This window comes from Carassius auratus, chromosome 31 (assembly GCF_003368295.1).
Source record: "Carassius auratus strain Wakin chromosome 31, ASM336829v1, whole genome shotgun sequence".
In the NCBI taxonomy this organism is placed as follows: Eukaryota; Metazoa; Chordata; class Actinopteri; order Cypriniformes; family Cyprinidae; genus Carassius; species Carassius auratus.
The window spans coordinates 13120622-13137309 of NC_039273.1; the positions used below are offsets into that span (position 1 = coordinate 13120622).

At 34.5% G+C, this 16688-nt stretch overlaps 1 protein-coding gene across 1 annotated transcript in view; it reads left to right on the forward strand.

Annotated features, from left to right (window-relative positions):
• Nucleotides 1–16688, forward strand: part of LOC113050579 (leucine-rich repeat-containing protein 7-like) — a 118789-nt gene that overhangs the window by 16440 nt on the left and 85661 nt on the right. Inside the window, exon 2 of the mRNA XM_026213689.1 lies at nt 1881–2155. The gene's annotated coding sequence lies outside the window, so the exon portion shown is untranslated. The remainder of the gene's footprint in view (nt 1–1880; nt 2156–16688) is intronic.

The window sequence follows — 16688 nt, forward strand, 5'->3', positions numbered from 1 at the left end:
CATTAATATTAGGGCTATAAAAGAACTAACTGTGGTTATATATTTTTTTATTTTCTTTTTTGAAGGAAAGAAAGAAGAAAAAATTGTGAAATATCTGTATATATATATTTTTTTAAATGCATAAACATTCATAGCAAAATATAAATTATCGTTCCAAAGTTTTGGTTCTGTAATTTTTTTATTTATTATTATAATTATTTTTAATAAATGTAATATTTTTATTCAGCAAGGATGCATTAAACAGATTTCTGTTAGAAGCATTTGATAAGAAGAGTTCTTACATATCATTTACTGTAAATGGGGCTCTTCCGAATGATCAGGTTTTCCACAAAAATATTAAGCAGTACTGTTTTTAACAATAATTGATGATCATTGATAATAATAAGTAATGTTTTTGAGCACCAAAACATCATATTAGAATGATTTCAGAGATCATGTGACACTAAAGACTGGAGCAATGGCTGCTGAAAATTCATTTAATTTAATTACATTTTAAAATATATTCATATAGAAAAATATAATTCTTTTAAATTGTAATAATATTTCACAATATACACATTTTTGCTGTGTTTTTAATCAAATAAATGTAGCCTTTTGAATGTTAGCATCAGATGCTACTTAGTGAGCCACTTTTCTAACCCTCATTGTAGCTTTATTGTGTGACTTTAATAGTATTAGTGTTATAATATAAAGCTTAATTATAGGCATTATTTTTTTCCTAAAAAGGAACACATTTCTGGTTAATTGTCAGTTAATGGGCTGGCAGATGTAGGCCAAAAGAGTTTAAAAAACATATATTCTATTAGATTTTTAAGATGTAATAAAATTGAATGGGAAAATGTTATTATATAACTAAATATGTATATCAAAAAGTCTGATTTATTGTTATATTTTAGCACATTGCAGGAAAAAAAAACAGTGCAGTGCAAATATATAACACAATCAGCAAGTGATGTAATAAATTACAGACAATAAATACCTACAAAAACTATAACGTGTTGAAAAAAAATGCACATATATAAAGCCACTCTCTGTTTTATAGTGTTAGTTTTATATACACCAGATATTATTTTAGGTACACTTACTCATGCAGTTCCTTAGCTGTGATTTACTGCTCATCATCTTATATCTCTGAGAGCAGTTTTGCCCTGCAGCCATAAATCTGTTAACTTTAATAGGGAGCTGTTTTCACATGCTGATCTTAAAAGCTGTTCTGTTTGCCACCAAAATATGTTTGCGGCAGTGCTAAATCACATGGAAATGATTTTATGATTTATATCCTAAACTTATTTAGAAAATATATGGGTTGGATCTTGGACCTTGACCCATATTTCCTCAAACCCAGTACTTTTCAGGTCAACATGACATCAAAATGGAATTCGGTTTGCAGCAATCTTAAAGGGATAGTTCAACCCAAAATGAAAATTCCTTCATCATTTGCTTTAAATCCACTCTAAAATGACTTCAGAGACTGAAATTGTAACTAGTGAATTAGCAGTAAATGAAATTAAATAAAGTATAAAACTTGACTTCACTCTACATTTTTTCTCCTTGAATATCCTATTTCACTAGGGGGGAAAAAAACATTGCAATATGAATGTCAAATGGTTTACTTGTCTAAATGCAAAAACTGAACTTTAAAAAAGAACTTTAAAGAGACTTTAAAAAAGGACTTAGTTCACAGTTTGCAACTATGCCATATAAAAATTATACCGAATATGTGTTAATTAGGAGTGCTTTCTCCTTGCTGCAAACATGTAATTTGTTGTTATGACTCTGTTTATTTTTACAGAAAGGGTAAGAAGGGTGACAATTTTGCATGTAAAGTTTGAAATGGTTTACTAGGAAGAATAACAATGTCTCATATCTGTGTTTTGTAGGTGTATCTGGAAACAAGTGGCAGCCTCTTTCGGTCAGTGCATCAGGACTGAGAGTGTAGCATGGGCAATATAACAGGATATGCCATCAGAGTCTACTGGCTGGCAGGATTTGGACAGGAGGCTGATGATGAGGAAAACGTGAGTGTTTGCACACAAATGAACTGGGTGGCTGTCTGTTCCCACCAGTGATAATCTACACAAGCCCGGCCTGCTCTGGGAGTCTCTACAGAGAGTGGCCAATAAAATCTACAAAAGGTCATCCCATTTCTACTTTGGTAAGTGTGAAAATATCGCAGAATAAAAAAAGCAATATATTGATAATGACCCTGCTGGGGCTGTCTGCCTGTGCTTTTTTTTCATAAACGTAATGTTCTTTGTTCTGTTTCAAATCAGTGGTTGGGTTTGTATGCTTGAAAAAGAATATGAATGAGGTTTGATGGAAATAGTAGGGCTACAGTATATCAAAAGTGCTGTGGTAGTGCTGGCCTTTGTTCTGTGCCTGTTACTGTTGCCCTTCCTGCACAAGTTATGGCTTCTATCATTACAATCCAAATGGCTCCATAATTTCCTGAGGTCATAGAGGTCTGTTGAAAGGTTGAGTAGACTTTTGTAATGGGTTCACTGAGCTTTATTGCAGTCTGGATGTGAGACAAATAATGCCATCATTTAACTTCTTGCCTTGCCCTGCGATCAAGATTGGTAACAGCTGGACGCAATTGCCCAACAGTTTCGATTTGGGGGCTATAGACTATTAAGTTTTGTAGCTAAACTCCACTGAATACAACAGATGGGTGAGAATAGAAATGATTACTCTGGACAATTCTGGATACATTTTTATTTACTTGTTCATTTATTTAGTTAAAGCTGCTCTTGATGCGTTACATACTCTGTGATTTTGCGTTACTTTTGACCATTTCATCATGACATACAGACAGGGCCTTTGTCTATACCAAAGGAGGGGGCCTCTTCCCTCTAGGGAGGTATTACAATTGAAAACATAAAGAAAAGTTTGACTGTTTGGAAACACCCTGTATAGGGTATATAATGAGATGCCACCTAGCATTCTCGGCTTTGCTTCTCTTTGAAATAAAGTCTATCTTCTGGAAACAAAACCCCGAGACTGTGTGGTTCCTCAGAGCCATGGCAGATGAAAATACACTACACTCTCAACTATTCAGCAAGACTTTCTCATTGGCACCTTCTCTTCTGTTAGCTTTGGTGAACAGAAGAGAGATGTCAGGTTGGAACAAAATCATGCTGAATTCACCATGCTTTCAATTTTGACAGACATTCTCCTGAATCCTTGTGAGAGTATACTGCTGAGGTTTTTGTTGAGTCATGTATGCTCTGACAGACTATTCATTTTACAGTGAGTGTATTTACATGTGCAATCGTAAGATTACAACAGTCAAAGCTGTATTCAATTATCAGGTGAAGGTTTCCAAGTTTTTTCACCTATTTTGCTCTGCTTATAAACGCCATCATCCTGCCTTTTTTAATCAAAATGTACATGTTTTGTGCACCTATCCATTTAAGTTGGTCAAGACTGCTTATTTTCTCTTTGAAGGGATAGTTACCAATAAAAGAAATTTACCCTATTATTTACTCACCCTTAAGTCATCCTATGTGTATATGACTTATACGACCTGAACTATATAAAAAATGTCCTGGCTCTTTTGAGTGTTATAAAGGCAGTGAATGGTGGTTTACAAAAATTAACACCCGGGAGCCGTGTGGAGAACTTTCTATGTTGGCTGGACACAGTTTTTTGGGCTTCAGAATCTTACCTCCTATTTACTGCCATTGTAAAGCTTGAAAGAGCCAGGACATTTTTTTTTTATATAACTGTACTCGTCTGATAGAAGAAAGTCATATATACAAAGGATGACTTGAGGGTTTTTAAATCATGGTGTAATTTTCAGTTTTGGGTGAACTATCTTTTTAAGAGCTGAGGCTACATGTTGCTAATGTGATATTTGGGACAGATTGTTTCTCAGAATGCTCTAATTGGTTGTACAACAGGTGTCAATCTAGCCAAGAAAAGGCTTATCAAACCTCTACTTCATTGAAAGAACGCTGTTAGATCACTTATTGTCCAGGTCGACTAATTACATTTCTGATTATGAATGTGGTTAAAACAGAATATCATCCATCTGAGCAAAGTAGCCACTCTTTTATTTATTTAGTTATTATTTTTTAATTCAGATGTTGAGTGTTTATCAGGAAAAAAAAAAGAAGGGTAGAAGGTTTATCTCGTCCAGATGGGGATTTCCTGGCTCTTGTCCTGTTGGCCGTTGTGCTGATGGGAAACCACATTATGGAAGATCCAAAGTGTGGACTATTGGTGGGGTAACTGGGTAAAAGCAGTGAGTTAGAGGGAACAGCTAAAAAAATTGAATGCAATTGATCAAATTCCCACCCATTCTGAATCTTCATCATAATCCAGTGAAAATTCAGACAGTAAGGTTAAGAGCTGTGTCACTATTGGCTGCTCAATCACCGTACAGTAATTACATCTTTAGTCATTAACAGTGTTGCTGAAATGAATGTGAAATACTTCACATAGTATTTTGGCACCAATTCATCTGGCATTTGGTTAAAGCTGGCCAAATTAGGTAGATGTCACAATAGACACTCTCTCAGTCTCACCCTTAAAAGAACATTTATTATTTCACCTACATTACATACAGTTCCCTTATAAGAATCATAAACATGGTTTGCACCATACTGCAGTGTGTTTTAAGTGGTGAACTGGGTGCTGAAAATATAAAACCAACAATATTCAAGAGACACTTAGAAACCAATATTGTACATTTTTCCTATTTAGCCTAATTCATTTTACTCATTCTACATAGTGTTGTGAATAGTTGCCCGAAAATGTCAGAATAAAATTCAGGAAATGTGTTCACTCTCAGGCCATCCAAGATGTAGATGAGTTTGTTTCGTCATTGCATCAATTAGTGTGTTGTGAAGTGAAAAATTGTGTTAATCCATCAAGACATATTTATATTGTAGCTTCCGGCAAGCACCATTTATTATCTAAAAAAGTCCAGAGAAGTTCTGAACCAATATGCAAATATTTTGGTGGATTTTGATGTGAGAGGATAACAGGGCATGGACTTTTTCACTCAAGGAAGTGTTATTATGGATTATGGTATTTTGGCCAGAAGCAATCATTTAAAGTGAAAATATCTTGTAATACTGGATTTGTTTACTACAAACACACAGCTTTTCACTTCATAAGACGTTAATAGATGGGATGGAGTCATGTAGATTACTTTTGGATCACTGTGATATTTTTATGAGCTGTTTGAGCTCTCATTCTGATGGCACTGCAATTCACTGCAGAGGATCTATTGGTGAGCAAATGATGTAAGGCAAAATTTCTCCAAACCTGTTCTGACATGTGGGCATCCAGGGAACTGTCCTAAGTTGGTTTAGATCCTATCTAACAAATATAAGTTTTTCTGTCAAACTTGGTAATTTTTTTCCTCGCCAACCCAACTCTCTTGTGGAGTGCCGCAGGGGTCTATTCTTGCACCCATTCTTTTCTCTCTGTATTTGCTTCCTCTGGGCTCCCTTTTCAGAAAGCATGGTGTATCATTTCATTGCTATGCAGATGATACACAAATTTATTTGCCTCTGAAACGCAACAAAGATTCTGCTCTGAAATCTCTTTTTGCATGCCTAGAGGACATAAAAATGTGGTTTTCTAAATTTTTTTTATTGCTGAATCAATCCAAAACCGAGGTTATAGTCTTTAGCCCCCATGACAACTTTAATTGCAGTAACATTCTGGATTACCTTTCTCCAAATTCTTCTTGCACTAAGAACGTAGGTGTTCTCTGGGACCACGACCTCAAATTTGAAAAACAAATAAATGCGGTGATTAGTTCTTGTTTCTTCCAGCTACGTCTTCTCTCTAAGGTGAAATCCTCTCTTTCTGAGAAAACCTTTGAGATTGCTGTCCATGCGCTCATTACATAATGGTTTGATTATTGCAACTCTCTCTACTATGGCATTGCCAAACACTCAATTGCTCGTCTCCAATTAGTATAGAACGCTGCTGCAAAGTTCATCAAAAGAAAACCTAAATTCGATCATGTTTCTTCTATCTTAAAATCAGTGCATTGGCTACCTGTGCATTTTAGAATTGAGTTTAAAATCCTTCTCTTTGTTTTTTAAATCCGTAAGCAATCTGGCACCGAGCTGTTGGTCCGAGCTTCTCTGTCCACACAATCCCACACGAAACCTGAGGTCTGGTGATCAGAGACTTATGGCTGTCCCAAGATCACGGCTAAAGAAAAGATGAGACAGAACCTTTGCGATTGCCAGGCCTAGGCTGTGGAACATTGTGATATCATGTCATGAAAGTGTTTTTTATTCATTTGTATTATTATCTTGTGTATTGTTCAGCACTTTGGTCAGTATCACTTTGGTGATACTTGCTGTTTTTAAATGTGCTATATAAATAAATACAAACTTGAAACTGATGAAGAAACAAACTCATCTACATCTTAAATGGCCTAGGGGTGAGTACATTTTACTAAATTTTCAGAAATTTTAATTTCTGGGTGAACTACTCCTTTAATTGTAATTCAGTATTTGATTTTTTATAACGATTTTGTATGGTCTGAGTTGGTCGCTAGACCATGTTAGAACATTTTGGACCAGCAACAAACGAGCTAACATCGAATTTCAGAAAGAAAGCATTATGCAGTATTGATTCTACAACAGAAATTCCAAGATATATCATGCAGCTTTTACAAATGTTCCTTTTCTGCTACCACTTCAGAGATAACAGTTAAATCGTTTGAGGTCGGCGTGTACTGTTCTTTGAGGGGAGATCAGAGAGCACATTGGAGTTTCAATGTCTATATTCACAGTTTTTTTTTTTTTTTTTTTTTGTGCTGTGTATAACTGTGATATAATTTTCTTTATAAAATAATTATTCATTATTAATAATATGATAATAATAGCCATACACACACACACAAAATGTACACTTGCACTGTCACCTGTGGTTGTCATGATCATCCTCTGTAGCTCTTTTCTAATTGGTTATCCTGACTGGTTATACTAATTACCTATACTGTTTCACTATAAGGTTACAACACTCTCCTACAGATAAAGATAATAGATAATATATTAACATCTCATTTTTGTAATGATACAATTTCGAGTATTGCAGCATTCTTATGCAATTATAATGATTCCATATACTTATTTTATACACTACTTATGAATATGACAGGTCCCTGCTAGCACTTAGCCTATAGCTTACGTGTCATTTGTTACAGACATGTTTCAACAATGGTCTTCAGACTGTCACATTTTGATGAACCTCAAGAACATTTCCCCATAAATAAATGGTAATTATGATGGCATATCATTTACATTTATTCATTTAGCAGATGCTTTTATCCAAAGCGACATAAAAAATGAGAACAGTGGAAGCAATCAAAACCAACAAAAAGAGCATCAGTTATATATTGATATAATTTATAATAAAGTTAATATCAGTTATCAATATGACAATAATTTGATTTCGATGTCATGAAATTTAAAAGTATTGTCTTTTTATATGCCCCCGGTTTATTTATACACTCTAAAAATGTGTAAAAAAAAAAAAAAAAAAAAAAAAAGATCAGAACTATAATTTGCTATAAAAAAATATAAAATAAGAAAAATAAATCAAATAAAATACAAAATATATTTTAAACCATAAATCCAGGTCATGTTTTGTAGCTTTAACATATACTGACAGCCATCATAATCTAAAGTTAACCAATTAACATGAATTTACTGTAGCGTTTTTACAGTATTTAACTGTTAAAATAATTTTTAAGTGTACTATCTAGTGCCATGATTGCAGTTTTGAAACTATTGTTTCATTTGAAAGCTGCTTTACGACATACTTGATGTTTGACTGTGTCTGCCGAACCCTTTGACTGAAATATTCGCTTGAGGACCAGAACTTGTGTTCATTCTTGACAACAAATTTCAAACGAGAAGAGCGAAAACTTTTTACGTTGAAAGAAAATGCTGTTCCGCTCCCACTCAGAGGTCAACCTAATTACATTCAGTCATATTTCTAAAATGACTGGATTCAGGGCTGGCAAAGATGAAGATGCCGTTGAGTCATGCTAATAGATCAGACGAACAGATCTCCCTCCATGGTCTTATGTAGATCAACGGGACTTGTTGCCATGGCAACAGCGGTAGATGGAGCATAGCTACACCTCAACAGCGTGGACAGGAGAGAAAGCTTGGAGTCCCTGTAGAGATAGTGTAGTAGGTGGTGTAACACTAGTTCCTGCAGTCAGCCCCCCTTCTTCCTCTCAGACACCCACTTTCAAGACTAACCAGTCTCTGTGTCTGTTACTTCTTGTGAGTAAGGACTCATATTGACTCTTCTCCTGATCTGTCTGTTGATTGACACATTATTCTGATGTTTGAAGTCAAATGAGATTCTTAAACAAAGGAAATTCATTAAAGTCAAGAAATGTAATGCATACATGCATGTCATGAATCGAGCTTCTATTTGGAAGGTCATTCATTTTTCACTCTATCTCAGTGTAATCTCTTTTTGTGCAGGCATCTGTTTTCTTATCATGGTAATTAAAAAAGTTGGAGGGCTGTGTAATGCAATCACATAGGGTAATAAAAACCATCTTTGGGCCATGAAATAAAATGTGCACAACTTTAGCTTTTGAAATGGCTCAGAAAAAAGCTAATTGTGTTTTTAACATTACGTAATTCTCATATCTACGGCTAGATGAGATTTGTATGCTTCAATCCTGTTCTCCTTCATAATGTTTCCATGACATTCCACTTGGATTGTCTCCATGACATCCCACAATGTTTCCATGGTACCATGAATACCTAAACCTTTCAGCCAGGTTCAGATATGTAAACCAGGTTCAGTTCATACCATTATAACAGATAAATAAATAATTAGTGCATACAATTAAAATATTCAAGTTAACTTACAAGGGTTTTTCAGATTTGGCACTTATATGTACAAGGGGTTGTTGTTGTTGTTGTTTTTTTTTAAGTAAGATTTTTTTAATTTCTTTTTTAAATTTAAAACTAGCCAACTAGTATTAAGCTAGCTTGCTTGTTATAAAGTCACAGTGTTAACTGTTTTAGAAACTCCATTTACATGCCTTTATGATTTTTTTCCTTTTTCATATTTTCTTTTAAATATCTTTTATGTGACATTAGATTTTATTGTTGTACCATTTAGACCCAGGATTTCTATGGTAAAATATGAAAATGCAACATAAAATATTACCATTTTAAAGCCAGGAGTGAACTTATCATAAAACATTAGTATGAAAATGATTTACAAATATATTTATGCAAATTGTGACTGGCCATCAGTGGCATCATTTAAACCTTTTTCCATCACAACTCAATTTTAGTCACATAAAAATAAAATTAAAAAAAGCTACCTTTATCACAAAATTCTGACTTTTTCTCAGAATTTTCCAGTTTACATCATAATATAATCTCAAAATTATGAGAAAAACATTTTGACGTAAAATAAAAAAGAGTTAAGAGAGAGTTAGTTGTGAGAGTTAATTGAGAGTTTTCTCATCATCAGCACTCCTGGCTGAGGTTTCACACTTCCCGATCTCTTGCTGAGGCTGGCACAGTCTCAGGACCGCTGGTGAGGCCTGTGGCTTGCTTGTCGTCAAACCTTCATTATACCAGCATGGCAGCACATATCCAGTCTGTCACAATGAGGCAATCCCCTGTGCTTATCTGAGTGGATATAACATCAAGTTGAGGATCTCAGGACCTGAACAGTGTTGCTTTCCGTGTGTGTTTAATGTTATGTAAGATGAGATAATGCATAGTTAAAATCTTGCCCATTATTCTTATTCAAACGTATGAATTTGAAAGCGATTTTATCAACAAGGGACCATCTCTCAGTAGCGGAACAGATACATTTCCCATGACACTCCATGTTCTGTTGAAAATGGCTTAAGAGCTGATCCAAAGAAATATCTTAAATGATTTATTGCATCATGGTGCATCACAGCAGTGGTCTTTGAAAAACTCTAGATATTCTCTGTTGCATAGAAAAAGATGTTTGCTTAGCATATTACTATTTCATGAGTGTGGTAGGGCCAGCAAGTCACCACGTGACACATGACGTGTGAATGCATGTAGTAATAAAGTGTGTAAAAATAGGGCCTAATGTGTTGTGTTAATGTGAAGGAATTTTCTGTATTGGTTTTTCACAAGGGTTGTATTTTGAATTACACATTATATTAAGTTTGAGGGTTAAAGGAAATGTCTGTAAACGTTTCCTCTATACTGTTTACTTCTTATAGAATCCAGGGTTGTACTGTGTTTGGCTGCTGAAAGGGACATTTTGTATAAAATATCTAATTAACATTACAGTTTCCCTGCTGACTGGTTACCAGCAGATTTGCCATGCTCATTCAAACTTTGAAAAATGAGTTGAGCCAAAACATTTTGTCTTTGATAATTGAGTTTTTTGTGGTTCGGTCATGTAGTTTAAGAAGTGTTTGTCTTAAATGATGTGGTAGAAATCTTGAATGTCTAAATTTGGTCGGTCAATGCTTTTCTGTACATGGTTGCCCTTTAACTTTGCGCTTTTAGTGTTTTTTAGGGGTATATTGTGATGATTGGGGCCCCAGTGAAATGCAGGAGACGAGAGATCCAATAGCAGTAGGGTTTTAATGGGTAATCCAAAGAGATAGACAAATAAACAAATTGGAAAGGAACAGGAACGGGAACAGGAACTCGGAAGACGAGGAAACTGGGTAATGGAAAGAAAGGACTCCATGAAAACAAACAGGTGGCGTTTCTCAATGTCAAGGATACTTTCTTGGTAGGACTGATCCTTCAAAGTCACTTCCTTCAGAGGCTAGGTGAGACTCCTCTTTTGCATATGGAACAGGCTAGCAAGTGCACGTAATTGCGTCATTACGTCAGTGAAAAGGTCCGTTTGAATAACGGTGTGAATGGTATCATTAAATTACTTTGGACAACTAGTTATTTATAAAATAAATGCTGATGACGCAATTGTTAAATGACAGGTCCAGTTCAGTTAACCATTTGTATTTGTTTAATTTACAATATCAATACGGTAGTAATTTGTACTGGCATTTAAACGTCAAACTTGACTTAATATTTACTACAGTTATAACAAATGTTTGGTAATATAAATAAAAACAGTTAACGCTCCGACTACGTTAACGTTCGACATTTTTTAATTTTTGAACTAACGTTAGAAAGCAAAGCTGCGCGCATGGGATTGTGGGTGATTTGAGAGCGCGAAGAGCGCAAAGGATACACATATGCATCTTTTCCTGTGTATGGGATATTCTTCAAACGAAGGACTCAGTTCTTGGTTGAAATTCCGAGGATCCTCGATATTGGAACAGTCCTTCGACAGATGTTGATGACGTAGCATCCTCGAAATACTTGCTTCCCAGGATCCTTCCTTGACATTGAGAAATACCTAGGATAAGACTGGTTAATATAGGGAGGATAATGACTAACAAGTGAAGACAGCTGAGTGCAATTAACAGGAGAGCAATTACTGTGACGAAGGGAAAAGGCTTTGTGGGAATTGTAGTGCCTACGGTGAGGTGCCTATGGGGAAGTGAGACAACTAGTGGAGACTCAGGGAAACAGAGACCAGACAGCGTTACATATATTTGCATCACTTATCACATTTTAGTTAATTGTTATCATACAGAATTGTATTATATTTCCATCTTGATGGATAATAAAGCTAATGCATGTGAATTAAATGTTGCCTTTGCTGCTTAAATGATGTTTATGGCAGAATTTGTGCCACAATTCAGCACAAGTGAGTCCTTTGAATCATTCACTCAGCCAATGTGTAAAATTGAAGAAAAGGAAAGTTGTTCATGATCTAAAAATGTCTTAGTACTCTTAATGAAATGACACATCTGTACAAATCTTCTAAGAAAGAAGTATTCAAGCACCTTACAAAAAAAAAAAAAACTACTAAAACACTGTTTCATTCATAAACAAAACACTACTGTGTGCAGCCTGCTTTAAAACATTAACACTATTTAAAAAAGCAAAGAAAATAGGAATAAAAACATGTATGTCACTCTTAACAAGTTTGGATTTCTGGGCACAATAAAAGTACATCACGACACGGCCATACGATTTGAATGTATTATTATATTTAAATATTTAAACATGTTCATTATCGTTTTATCATTGTGCTTGTTGAAAAACCAGTCTACAGATATGTTTTATTCGATTATTTCTGGTACATCCATAACTCTCATCTAAACAAATCAGATCAGATGTTTAGTTTAACAGTCAGTAGGTTTGAAAGGCTAACCCTGTTTCCTGACTGGAGTGGTTTCTGGCTAATAATTAAACATTTACAAAAGAGAAGGGAAGACAGTGGCTTGGAGCACCCCAGAGACAGTTCTTGGAATACTTTAAGCATAGATTTGCCAAATAGAATTGCCCTGCCAGGCAGACAAGTGATTAACCAGTCTGCCTCAGACAGCTGTGATTAGCAGAGATATGTGCTTATGCAGAAAACATTTGTTTGCATTTAAATCCATTTGGCCCCATGCAGTTGTCCAATTCAGTTCCATAAAGGTGAACTATATTGTTGTGCAATTCTTGCTTTGGGCCTCAGGATTCCATGTTACGTTCATGCCATCTGTTACACAAGCTGATCTGACACAAATATGCATCTGTTCAACAAGTATGTTAACATTATACTGGAAACTAGCCCCACCTGAAGGGACAAATCACAATGCTTCAAAGTGCATCTATTGTACTGTATGTGTTATGTAACATAAAAGATCATAAAAGGAGAGAGAACATATGCCCAAAATATAAAGATGACCTGTTACTCAAAAGGCAGTGTGCAAGCGAATTGTAAATGCTGACAGATGATGATATCCTGCTGGGAAAGAGATCAACTTTACAGTTGTTGTGACACCCGATCAATATAATGTGTGATATTAGGTGAGTAAAACAGGGTACCACAATCTCAGTAACTTTTTTTGTTGTTGTTGTTTTTGTCCCAGTATGTCCAGTGTACATTAGATTTGAATTTCATTTTTATAAAACTAGAAATTTTAATTTTGCTTTAATATATATAGATTATATTCAGCTCATGAAAAATGGGTGCAAAACCAAAAGTGTTGCGTTTATAATTTTGTTCAGTATATATATATAGACACTGAGGGACAAAGTTTAGAATAATTCAGATTTGTAATGTTTTTGAAAGTATTTTATGCTCACTGAGGCTGCATTTATTTGATCAAAAATGCAGTAAAAACAGTAATATTGTGAAATATTATTACACTAAAAAAAATTCAATTTAAATATATTTAAAAATGTAATTTAATCATGTGATGGCAAAGCTCCAATCTTTATTGTCACGTGATCCTTCAGAAATGCTGATCTGGTGCTCAAAAAACATTTCTCATTATTATCAGTATGGAAAACAGTTGAAGTGTCCTGTTTCATATATTTGTGGAAACTGTGATACATATATGTCTGTCCATCTGTCGTGATTGATCAGTTTCATGCATAAAAAAAGAAAAAAAAAATCTTACTCCAAACTTTTGAATGGTAGTTTATCACAGTTTCCACATCAATGTACAACGTTTTAAACATTAAACATAGCAGATGTTTCAATAGCACCAAATCAGCGTATTAGAATCATTTCTAAAAGGATTGTGTGACACTGAAGACTGGAGTAATGGCTGCTGAAAATTCACATTTGCAATTACAAGAATAAATCACATTTTAAATTGCATTAAAATAAAAACAGTTATCTTAAATTGCAATTAAATTCCACAATATTACTATTTTGTGTTTTGGTAAAATAAATGATTATACATATATGTTACACTGAATGTCTACTGTTATTCAGGCATTCTTGGTCAGTTTGGTCATTTTTCAAAAATGAGCTTAGCTGACAAAAGTGCTATCCTTTTTGTCATTGTTTTGCTCTCATTGAAAGATCTGGACCTAGTTCCTAATCCTGTTGTCCTACACTTCCTCTTCAGGCACTTTCTCCATCTCCTCAGCTCTCACCCAGAAAGAATGGAGAGAAGGAGGTTGCTATGGCAACAGAGAGCCCACGGGGAAGCTAAGAACAAATAGTGTTGCAGGGTTGAGATTCCCGCTTCAGATGAGGAGCAGAATTGTGCTTCAGAAGCTTTATATAGACAGAATAATTATGATCTTTCTTTTCAATTTTGCATCTTCATTAAATAAGATGTATAGCGTCTCCTGCTTGGCCGCTGTATGATGGAATTCTGTTGTCAAGCCTGTGTAATGGAACATTAGATAGTGTATTTCAGAAACTCTCGGAGTCTGCACATTTACACCTGCATAAAGGATAAATTGGCATGTCGTCACAATGTATTCTCAGGTGTTGGCAAATATTTCTATTTTAGGGTATGTAGACGTACCTTTCATCATTGGATGTGCTCAGGTCTGCCACACAAATAAGGAATTCTAACAGGCCTGATTTTGGGAATAGAAAATATAGCTTTTAATCAGAAAATATAGCTTTTTTTGTTTTTGTTAAAGTTGTTAGCATCAGTGCTCTGCCATTTAGCTATCTAGCTAGTTTGCTTGCATTACTTCCTTAGCAAAAGGAACAAAAAGGCAATAAAAAACAATTTTCATTGCAAAAATAAATACATTTCATAAAATAAAGTGCACCAAACTAGAAATTGCACATCCGTTTAAGTAAAATGACACCACTGTTCCTATTGCAGGTATATTTTGACAACTTTCACAACTTGAACTTTCACAACCATGTGACACACAAGGACCGATGGCGTTTGACATGAGTGAAATCAGGTTGAGGAATAAGCTTTATTCAAGACAGAAATCACAAGGGAGTGTTTCTGACTGAGCTGAAACATTTTGGAAAATAGAGGGCCATTTTAGTTTCACACTGGGTGATAATATTCGTTTTTTTCTCCCTCTGTTTTATGATGTTGTGTAACAACAAGGAAAGGTGAAATTGAGTTGTTATGACTGTAATGTCTCTTCACAAACAATCAGTTTTTTTCTTATATTTTTGGAAGGAAATGGTGGTGAATGAATTTTGGAATAGAAGTAAAGAGCCTCGGGGGGAGGCATTTTAAATACTTTTTGAACTCAGTGAGTGAAATAGAGAAGTAGTGTCCAGACACTCCTGTGGGTCCAGAAAGTGCTGCAAAAGATACACTACAAGCAATACTTAGTGGTCATCATTATTAACAAAAATGCTCAAGTTTTGCTTTTGAATCACTGTGGTTTAAGGTTATGACCCTTTAATGTGTGTGCTCATGCCCAGCATATATTATCATCAATATTGCTAAAAGATATTTAGTTTCATATAAGGAATGGTTTGATTATTTTAAATGGTTTGATACTCGCAAACATCACTTTCTTGTTGAATTTTACAACCATTATATAATTTTTCGATTATGGAGTTAGTGGTATTGTAATTACATATAATTTTAGGAGCCTTTATTCTAGTTTGAGTAATTAAAAATAACATTAATATAAATGAAATAATGTGAATTTGAAAGGATGTAAAAAGATCATTAATCTCCCTGTTCCTTGTGGATAAACTGAACATTAATATTCTTCCCCCTTTTTATATAGTTTCTCTTGTGTTTGACTAAACTGGCATATTTAGTGTCATTTTATTGATATGCTCTGTTCTGCAGCATTCAGAAGGATGTCTGTTAGGTAAAATAAGGTGAAAGAATAAAGAGAGAGATCTCTGGGTGTGTAATATATTTCAGGAGCAGGTACATTTCATTGTCACTTCAGAGTGCTCACTTCAGTTAGCTGATTTGACAGTCTCATGAAACTGAGAAGACTCTGCTAGCACCATATTTAAAAGACATAAAGCTTCTCGCTGAGGTGCTATGCCAAGATCCTGATCTAAGCACTAAAGGGACCCAGAAGATAGAGATGGGCTGTGCAGATCTTTAATGAAGTAGTCACTACTTGAGAATCTAAGTGGGGATTTCTATAAAACCAAAAAATAAATAAATGAATGCAAATTAGCCCAGTGTCAGCGGTTGTCAGCATTGTACACCTTGAGCCTGCATGGCTTACAGACATATAAAGTATTTACATCTGAGCATTAGAAAGGTGCATGTTTGATGCTTCATTTGCATAGTGGATGCCTAAAGCATGTTCAAGACTGATGCTAAGTTTAGAAACTACATTTTCTTTCAATTTAACATTTTCTTTTTATTTAGGAGCTCCATTTTCTTTTATTTTTGATAAAATTTTATGTTTTGATTTATTTTATTATTGATTTGTTGTGAGGTGTCAAAGAGATAGTACACCCAAAAATATATAAAAAAATATATTTAACAAAAATTAATTATTAACTCTCCCCCATATTGTTTAAAAATTGTATGATATTTTTCTGTGGAACATAAAATAAGGTATTGAGAGAAATATTTTATCCAAACAATAGAAATCAAAAGGCTCCAATGTTGTTTGGTTCACTACATTCTTCAAAATATCTTCTTTTATGTTCTACAGAAGAATGAAATTTTGGTTTGGAGTGTTAATGATCTTTTTTTATATTTTTATTTTTTATTGTGACCTGTACCCATACTGTAGTATACATTAGAAGGACAACGTTTTAATTCTGCAAACATTATCCTGCTAATGGACATGCATCAATTATAATGTTAAATAAATTACATTTGTTTTTACTGTACACTTGAACAATTCCCTGTCTTAGTAATGCCATGAACTTTAGAACATAAAGGAACTTTAAAGAAA